The 9,110-nt window shown below is 34.6% G+C and overlaps 1 pseudogene; it reads left to right on the top strand.

The window, feature by feature from the left end:
* The first annotated feature begins 7,063 nt into the window (after window positions 1-7,063).
* Window positions 7,064-7,878, top strand: LOC110197624 (prefoldin subunit 3 pseudogene; annotated as a pseudogene).
* Window positions 7,879-9,110: the final 1,232 nt, after the last annotated feature.

Raw genomic sequence — 9,110 nt, 5'->3', positions numbered from 1 at the left:
CTAAATGATTGACCAAATTAGACTAAATTAGGGCTTATGTAAAGTGTGTTGATGTGCTTATAAAAATTTCCCATTCATTTGGGTATCTTTCAAGCATAGATTAAGAGCTCAGCCATCTCAATCTTTCCCCTTATTCTCTGCTGCGTGAAAGAGAGAGAAAATTTTTCCTTTTTTCCGGAAAAGTTTTCCTCTTTGATCTCATTACTACACATTTTGTCTCTGCCACTCAGTTTGTGTTGATATAGTGTTTAATAAAATGGACACATGGTAATTATCTGCTTAATTTGATCAATGTAGGTACAGGCAGAAAACATCCAACATGGATTTTGTTTTTATTTTTATGCCATCCACTGGGCGTTGCCAAATACTCATTAAAATTCACTGGGTTATATAATTTGGCTTTCTATGTTAAACAATTAACCACATTATAGATAATTATTCACTTGATACTTTTTAGACACTGCCTTCATTTGGTAGTTAGTAGATGGGGTTGGGAGAGGGAAGCAGGAATCATAAAAGAAATTAGGTGCCTCACAGGGAAAGCATGAGATTTTTCTGCAGTATGAATGAATCCTTTTCTCTTACCATGGGAATTACTGCGTATCTCTTAGCAGGGAAATACTAAATAGGAGGAGGAGGAAGAAGAGGAGGAGGAGGAAAAGGAGAAGGAGGAGGAGCCACTGATGTGTAAGACTCCTCCAGATGAGCAACAATGTCGTTTCTGTATTTTGAACAGTACATTTATAAATACATAAGCTAAGATGGTTTAAGTAAACAAATTCAGTAAAGATCTTCAGAACAAAAAGATGCAAACAACTACCTGGGCAAAGGGAAATACTTTTCTCCCTAGTGCATATTTTGAATCAAAATTGGCGGATAGGGAGAAAAAAAATCTTAAGCTCTATTTTATTCTCTAGGTATTTAAGATCTAGTAAACCCTCAATAATGTTTGGTTTTTTAGTTTGCTTGTTTTTGCTAAGTACTCAGTCTTTTAATTTTAAAAACTATGTGTATTTCAGGGGAAACAATCTGTGCAATCTGTTTTTGATTACTTGCATCTAACTTGGGAAAATGTTTTTCTGCCTGAGCTTTTTATTTTTTCCACTCTCCATTTGCCTCTTGCTGAGTTGTAGGGACATTTCATTTTCCCAGTTTTCAATTTCAGCTTTAATCTAATGGATGTTGTTTTCCACAGAGAATACCACATGTGTATTTTGGGGAAGTTCTCATCAATATTTTCAAACTATGACCAAAATAAATTCTTCTATATATAATGGTTGACTGTTTGTGAAGCCAAAGGTATGGGATTTCATTCTTTATAGAACCACAGGATCTTGGTGCTGGGACCTCAGAGGCCATCCCATTCAATCTGAACCTATGACTCAGCTACCGTCTCACCAGGGGTATGCTATTTATACAAAAAATATTTAACAACCAGCTCTCCAAAATGTACTTATAACATACTTTTAAGTTTAATCAGCATTATTAACATCTTCTCTATTACTTTCTTAAGTATAGACCAGGTATTTGCAAACTATGGTCCATAGGCTAAATCTGACCTTGTGTAAATCATTCTTAGCTAAAAAGTTATACAAAGGCAAGATTTGGCCAACTGACTGTCATTTGCAGACCCCTGGTTTAGCCCAGTCCTTCCTAAACTGTGGGTTGCGACCGAAAAATTTGGTAACAGTAAAAGTTTTGTGAATGTGCAACAACCACAAATTAATTAAAAATCAAACGCATGTTGAATCCGAAGTTGTTTCTGGCAGCGTTTGCTCATGTTGCACCATGCAACTTCACTACAGCCTTGGTTCTGAACACAAAGTGTGCACTTTGTACATTGCCCGTTCGATGCCAATGAAAGCTGCCAAAACGTAAAAACGGGTCGCCAGTGGAAAAAGTTTAAGAAGCCCTGGCCTAGCTCATCAACAAAACAAGAAATCAAGCTCTGATTTGTAGCGTTGGCCTACTTCCAACATGCAAGTGCTCATACCGAAACTTTAACAATTGCATCTCATCACCTGATTTGATCTGATTTCAGCATACTCCTACTTCTCATGCTGCAACTCCCCTCAATTCTTGGGGTCTCCCCATTTTGGATCATCCCTCTGCCATGCTAACTCCCTTCTGCTATTGGTGAGTTCTTTCTAGGGGCCTTTATTTTGGGGATAGGTCCAGAACAGCCATGCTTCATGCTTCATTCCCTTTCTGACTGCTCTTGACTCTCTGGAAATTTTTATCATGCACCTGCATAGGTACCTTCTTCTCCTCCCCTTTCCTCCTAATTCAGCTTCATTTTATATGTAGTCTTCTCCTATTAGGATGTAAGCTCATTGAGGGCAGGGACTGTCTTCCTTTTGTATCCCTGCACTTAGCACAGTTCCTGGCATATAGCATATACTTAATAAAAGTTTGTTGCCTGATTTGTTTGCCGTCAAGCAAGCAACCCTTCTCCAACAAACCTAATAAACTTTTGCGTGAGCATCTCTAAAGATGGGGATCCACTTACCTCCCCAGGTAGCCCATTTCACTTTGGATGGTTCTAATTGTTGGGAACCTTTGTTTCATGCCACCTAAATCTGCCTAATTCTGCTCCTGGAGCCAGGCAGAATGAGTCTAATCTTTCTTCTTCATGATACCCCTTCAAATATCAATGACAATTCTCTTAGACTCAGAAAATTTTCTTTTCTCCAGGTTAAACATTCTCATTTCCTTAGGCTGGTACTTTTAAGACATTGACTCCTGCCCTCTCACTGTCCTGGGCACTTTCTTCCCAAACTGATCCACCCTGTCATTGTCCTTTCTAAAATCTGGTGCTTAGAAGGGAGTCTAAGACTCCAGATGTGATCTGACCTGGGTAGGGTACAGTTAATACTATCACTTGTTTTGTTCTAGGAACTATACTTGCCTTAATTTAGGCTAGAACAGCACTAGGGTTTGTTTGCTTTTTGTTATTTGTTTCTTTAATTTCCATTTGCTATCAACTTGGATGAGTGGGTTTATTTGCTATTGACTATGTCTGATCATTGTTTACTTAGGATGATCGCTGGTAGGAAGAGAGTCAAACTTTGGCTATATAGCTTGGGGGCCCTCCTTCTCCATTAAAGGATAATGATCAGGAGCACAGATTAAGCCTAAAATGACTTCTAAACTAAACTTGAGGAATTTACATTTTTAAACAATTAGAAAAGAAACACGTGATTATTTCAATAGGTTCAGAAGAATCCTTTGAAGAAAAAAAAAATCAGCATTATGTTAAAAACTTTTAAAATCATATTCAGGGAAGGACACTTATTTAGTATGATCCCAAAACATTGGACTAAACACAAAACTACTATTGTTTGTAAGAGAGAAACACTAGAGACTTTTCAAGTATAGTAGAAGAAAAAAAAGGTACCTCCTCTCCCCACTAATACTTGACATTCTTAGAAATGCTACCTATGGTGATAATAACCAAACAGTATGTTAACATTTGCAAAGAAGAAACAAAACTATACCTATTTATCATATTTTTTTTAAATGTAAAAACCATTCTTAGCTCTAGACCTAAAAACAGGATGTATTTGGCCTGTGGGCCATAGTTTGTAATGCCATGGATTAGGAAATGAACAACAGCAGCAAAAATTCAGACCCTGATTTGTAGTTTGCTGATTTCTGAAGTTTAAATGCTTACAATGAAAATTAATAATTGCCTTTTGCAAGCAAGCAGGTTGGAGCTGGCTCCAGTAAACCTCTGGACTAGCCCAACAATTTGTACCATCATATTACAAAGAGCTCAGTAATGATACGTGATGAATGTTAAAAGTAACATCATTTAAAAAACTTGAAGAACACAGGATGAAATACTTTTTACAGCTGTGGCTAGGGAGAGAATTATTTTTAAAAAATATTTATTCATTTTGAACTTAAATACAAAAAGATGAAATAAGAGAACATTTCCATGCTTACGACAACATGTTACAAAGAAGATTCAAAGCCATGAATTTCCATTTCACACTGTTTACTTTATTTTGAAAAACTATGTAATAAATACTAGACATAATTTTCAAAGCTACACTGCTTTTCTGTGCTTCCTTTTAAGTTTTCTTTTTTTTTCTTTGCCATTTACTTTTTATTTTTTTCCCTCCCTCCATACTCCGGCTTAGAGAAGGCTACCATTAGACATTAATATGTGTGTGTGTGTGTATACACACACACATATATATGTATGTATGTGTATATATGTATATATACACATACATACATATGTATATGTACAAAACCATACCATACATGCTTCTATTTATCAGTTTTTTCCCTCTAGATGAGGATAGCATTTTCCTTCATAGGTCCTCTATAGCTGATTTGAGTATTTTTAAAATGACTTAGAAGTTCGCAGTTGTTCTTAGAACAATATTGCTGTTCAGGTGCATAACATTCTCGTGGTTCTGCTCATTTCGCTCTTCATTATTTCATGCAAATCTTTCCAGGTTTTTATAAAATCAAACAACTCATCATTTCTTATAGCAGAGTAGTATTCCATCATAATCACATGACACTACTTGTTTAGCCATTCCCCAACCGATGAGCATCTCCCCAATTTCCAGTTTTTTCCCATCACAGAGCTGCTACAAATATTTTAGAACATACAAGTTCTTTTCCTTTTCCCTTAGTCATTTTGGGAAACAGACTTAATAATGGTATTGCTGGGGCAAAGGGTATACACAATTTTATCACTTTTTAGGGCTAATTCCAGCTTGCTCTCCAAAGTGGTTGGATTGGTTCACAGTTCCACCAATGGTGAGTTAGTGTCCCAATTTTTCCACATCCCCTCCAACATTTGTTGTTTTCCCCTTCTATCATTTTAGCTAATCTGATAGGGGTAAGGTGATATCCCAAAGTTGTTTCAATTTGCATTTCTCTAATCAACAGTGATTTAGAACATTTTTTCATATAACTATATATAGTTTTGATTTCTTCATTGAAAAACTGCCTGTCCATATCCTTTGACCATTTATCAATTGAGAAATGACTCATATTCTTACAAATTTGACAAAGTTCTTTATATATCTGAAATATGATTCCTTAATCTGAGAAACTGTCTATGAAAACCTTCCCCAATTTTCTCTTTCCTTCTAATGCTGGCTACGTTGGTTTTATTTGTACAGAGCTCTTTTAATTTAATATAATTGAAATTATGCATTTTATGTCTCACAATACTCTTCTTTTTCATAGATTGTGCTCCTATCCATTAGTCTTATAGGTAATATGTTCCATGTTATTATAATTTTATTATATCCCCCTTTAAATTGAGTTCATGTATCCATTTTGACCTAATCTTGGTAAATGGTGTAACATATTGGTCCATACCCAATTTCTGCCAGACTGCTTTCTAGCTTTCTCAACATCTTTTTTTTTAGACCAAATAATTAATTCTTATTCTCCAAAGCTTAAATCTTTACATTTTTAAAACACAAGGTTAATATAATCATTTGCTACGGTGTATTGTATGTCTACTCTGTTCTACTGATCTACCTTTCTATTTCTTAGACAGTACCAGATACTTTTGATTTGGTATTGCTAAACCTCCTTCCTCTACATTTTTCCCCCATTAATTCCTTTGACTTTCTTGACCTTTTGTTCTCCCAAATGAATTTTGTTATTTTTTCTAGCTCGGCAAAATATGTATGTATATATGTGTGATGTGTGTGTGTGTGTGTGTGTGTGTGTGTGCGTATAATTAAACTGGGATGGCATTGAATAAATAGATTAGGTAAAATTGTCATTTTTATTATATTGGCTCTGCCTACCCATGAAAAATTAATATACCTCCAATTATTTGCATAAAAAGTATTTTATAATTATGTTCATGTAGTTCATGGGTTTGTTTTGGTAGGTATATTCCCAGGTATTTTATGCTGTCTACAATTATTTTAAATGGGATATTTCTTATTCTCTCTTCTTACAGGTGTTTTTGGTGATATAATTTATGTGGGTTTATTTTATGTCCTGCTACTTGGCTAAAACTGTTGTTTATATTAACTTTTTAGTTGAATCTTCAGGATTTTCTAAGTATATCATCATATTGTCTGCAAAAAGAGATAGTTTTATTACATCCTTGCCCATTTTGATTCCTTCAATTTCTTTTTCATTTCTTATTGCTATTGCTAGTGTTTCTAATACAATATTGAATAACATTGGTGACAATGGATATCCTTGTTTCACTCATGATCTTATTGGGAAGGTTTCCAGCTTATCCCCACTGCAAAAAATGCTTGCTGATAGTTTTTGACAGATGCTTCTTATCATTTTAAGGAAAAAATTCCTTTATATTTATGCTTTCAAGTGTTTTTTTTAAAATAAGAATGAGTTTTGTATTTTAATAAAAGTTTTTTCTACATCTGTTGAAAAAAAATTTGATTCTTGTTACTTTTGTTGTTGACATAATTAATATTATGTTAATAGTTTTCCTTATGTTAAACATCTCTGTATTCCTAGCATAAATTCCATTTGGTTACAATGTATAATCTTTGTAATATATTGTAGTAGTCTCCTAGCTAATATTTTATTTAGGATTTTTGCATCCATATTCATTAATGAAATTGGTCTATAATATTCTTTATCTGTTTTTGCTCTTCCTGGTTTAGGTATCAATACCATATTTGTTTCATAAAAAGAATCCATTAAAAAAAGGATTCCTTCTTTGCCTGTTATTACAGATAATTTATTTAATATTGGAATCAGTTGATCTTTAAATGTTTGGTAGAATTCACTTGTTAATCCATCTGGTCCTGATGCTTTTTTCTTAGGAAGCTCATTTATGGCCTATTCAATTTCTTTTTCTAAAATATATTTAGATATTCTGTTTCCTCTTCTGTTAACCTAGGCAGTTCATATTTTTGTAAATATTCTTCCATTTCATTTAAATTGTTGCATTTGTTTGCATGTAATTGGGCGAAATAACTTCTTATAATTGCTTTGATTTCATCTTCATTAGTGGTATATTCACTCTTTTCATTTTTAATAGTGGTGATTTGGTTTTCTTCTCTCTCTTTAAAAATCATGCTAACTGCTTTTTTTCAAGATGGCTGCTGCGAAGGAGCTCTTGAGCACCAGTGATTCAGCGGGAGGACCCGCGGGCACCTGGGCATCCCTGAGGTGGTATTTGTGGAATATGTAGATGCTTTTATGAAACAACCTGGAAATGAGTCTGTAGATATTGTCCTCAAAAAATTGGATGAGCAGTATCAGAAGTATAAGTTTATGAACTTAACCTTGCTCAGAAGAAAAGAAGGCTAAAAAGTCAGATTCCTGAAATCAAACAGACATTACACATTTTAAAATATATGCAGAAGAATAAAGAGACCACAAAGCCCTTGGAGACTAGATTCTTATTGGCCAACAACCTTTACTGCAAAGCTTCAGTTCCTCCTATGGATAAAGTCTGCCTGTGATTGGGGGCCAATGTGATGCTTGAATATGACACTGATGAAGCTCAGTCCCTCTTGGAGAAGAACCATTGTACTACCACCAGCAATCTGGAATCTCTTGAGGAAGACCTGGACTTCCTTCGGGATCAGTTTACTACCACAAAAGTCAATGTGGCTCGGGTTTACAATTGGGATGTCAAGAGAAGAAACCGAGATGAACCTACCCAAGCTAAAGCGTAGCATGCCCCACCCTTGATCCTAGGGCTCAGCTTTCCCAAGGGGCTTGACAAACTTGAAGAAATCCAAATTTTTGACTTGGGAGTAAATGCTTTTCAAACAAAAAAAGACACTTTAGAGTAAAACTAGAGGCAATAATGAGCAAACGTTGATGTCATGAAATTATTATGGTTGTTAAAGGTCATGCTGGGGTTGGACTCGGTTATCCCCAAGGTTAACTTCGACATTCTGGATCTTTGGGGCATGTGTGAAATGCACTGTTGGGCATTTTTTTTGGGGGGGGCAGAGGTAGGGGAGGGGAGTTGCTTTTTTTTATTTATTGTAGGTTACCTTTGAAGAAGTGAAGTCAGTTTAGAGGTTGGGAAATTCTTGGAGACCTGTGGTTCTGGGTTAAACCAGTCTCCTGTAAGTTTGGTACATCACAACGTGATTTTTTTTTCTCATGTTAGTTACTGATCAATTTACTGAATGTCCTGCCCTTTTTAAGACTTGCTTTATCTACTTTTATAAACAAGATGTGCAGTATAGCTGAACAGCAGTAGGTTTTATTGAGGTGGCATATTCATCCCACATCTGCAGAATGCCCACTTCTCCTGCACCTCACATCTCTTGGTTAAATCTGAGTTGAACATCCTGACTGCTCTTTCTATAAGGCATCTTAACAGGGGAAACAAAATTAAATGGTGATTTCTTTCAAAGGAAGGAAGTCTTGAAGCTGTTCTGACTTAAAAGCCAACATGACACCAGCTCATAAAAGATCTGTGGAATTAGATTATGATGTCTTCTTCCACTTTGAAGTAGTGAGAAATACATTCGGAATGGTTTTATACTTTTATTTCATAATATTAAAACAATGAAATTAAATATTTGGCAAAGGGCAAAAAAAATTATGCTAACTAATACTTTATCGATTCTTTTTCATAAAACTTAGTTTTATTTATTAATTCAATGGCTTTCTTACACTCAATGTTATTAATTATATTTAATTTTAAGATTTCCAATTTGGCATTTAATTGGGGATTTTTAATTTGTTCTTTTTTTCTAGTTTTTTAAATTGCATATCCAATTTATTGGTCTGTTCTTTCTCTATTTTATTGATATGAGCATTTAAAGATAGAAAATTTTCTCTTGTTGCTGCTTTTGCTGCATTCCATAGGTTTTGATGTGCTGTATTTTTATTATCATTCTCTTTAATGAAATTATTATTTCTATGATTAGTTCTTTAACCCACTCATTCTTTAAGACTAGGTTGTGTAGTCTCCAATTAGTTTTCAATCTGTGTTTTCCATGATCCTTTACTAAATATACTTTTTATTGCATTGTGATCTGAAAAGGATGCACTTAATATTTCTGCTTTTCTGCATTAAACTATAAAGTTTTTATGCTCTAATATATGGTCAGTTTTTGTAAAGGTACCATGTACTGCTGAAAAAAAGGTATATTTCCTTCTATTCCCATTCAGTT

Source organism: Phascolarctos cinereus, unplaced genomic scaffold (genome assembly GCF_003287225.1).
Source record: "Phascolarctos cinereus isolate Bilbo 61053 unplaced genomic scaffold, phaCin_HiC Scaffold_4;HRSCAF=312, whole genome shotgun sequence".
Taxonomy (NCBI): domain Eukaryota; kingdom Metazoa; phylum Chordata; class Mammalia; order Diprotodontia; family Phascolarctidae; genus Phascolarctos; species Phascolarctos cinereus.
The sequence above is the reverse complement of the archived record's forward strand: the minus strand, read 5'-3'. Positions and strand labels throughout refer to the sequence as shown.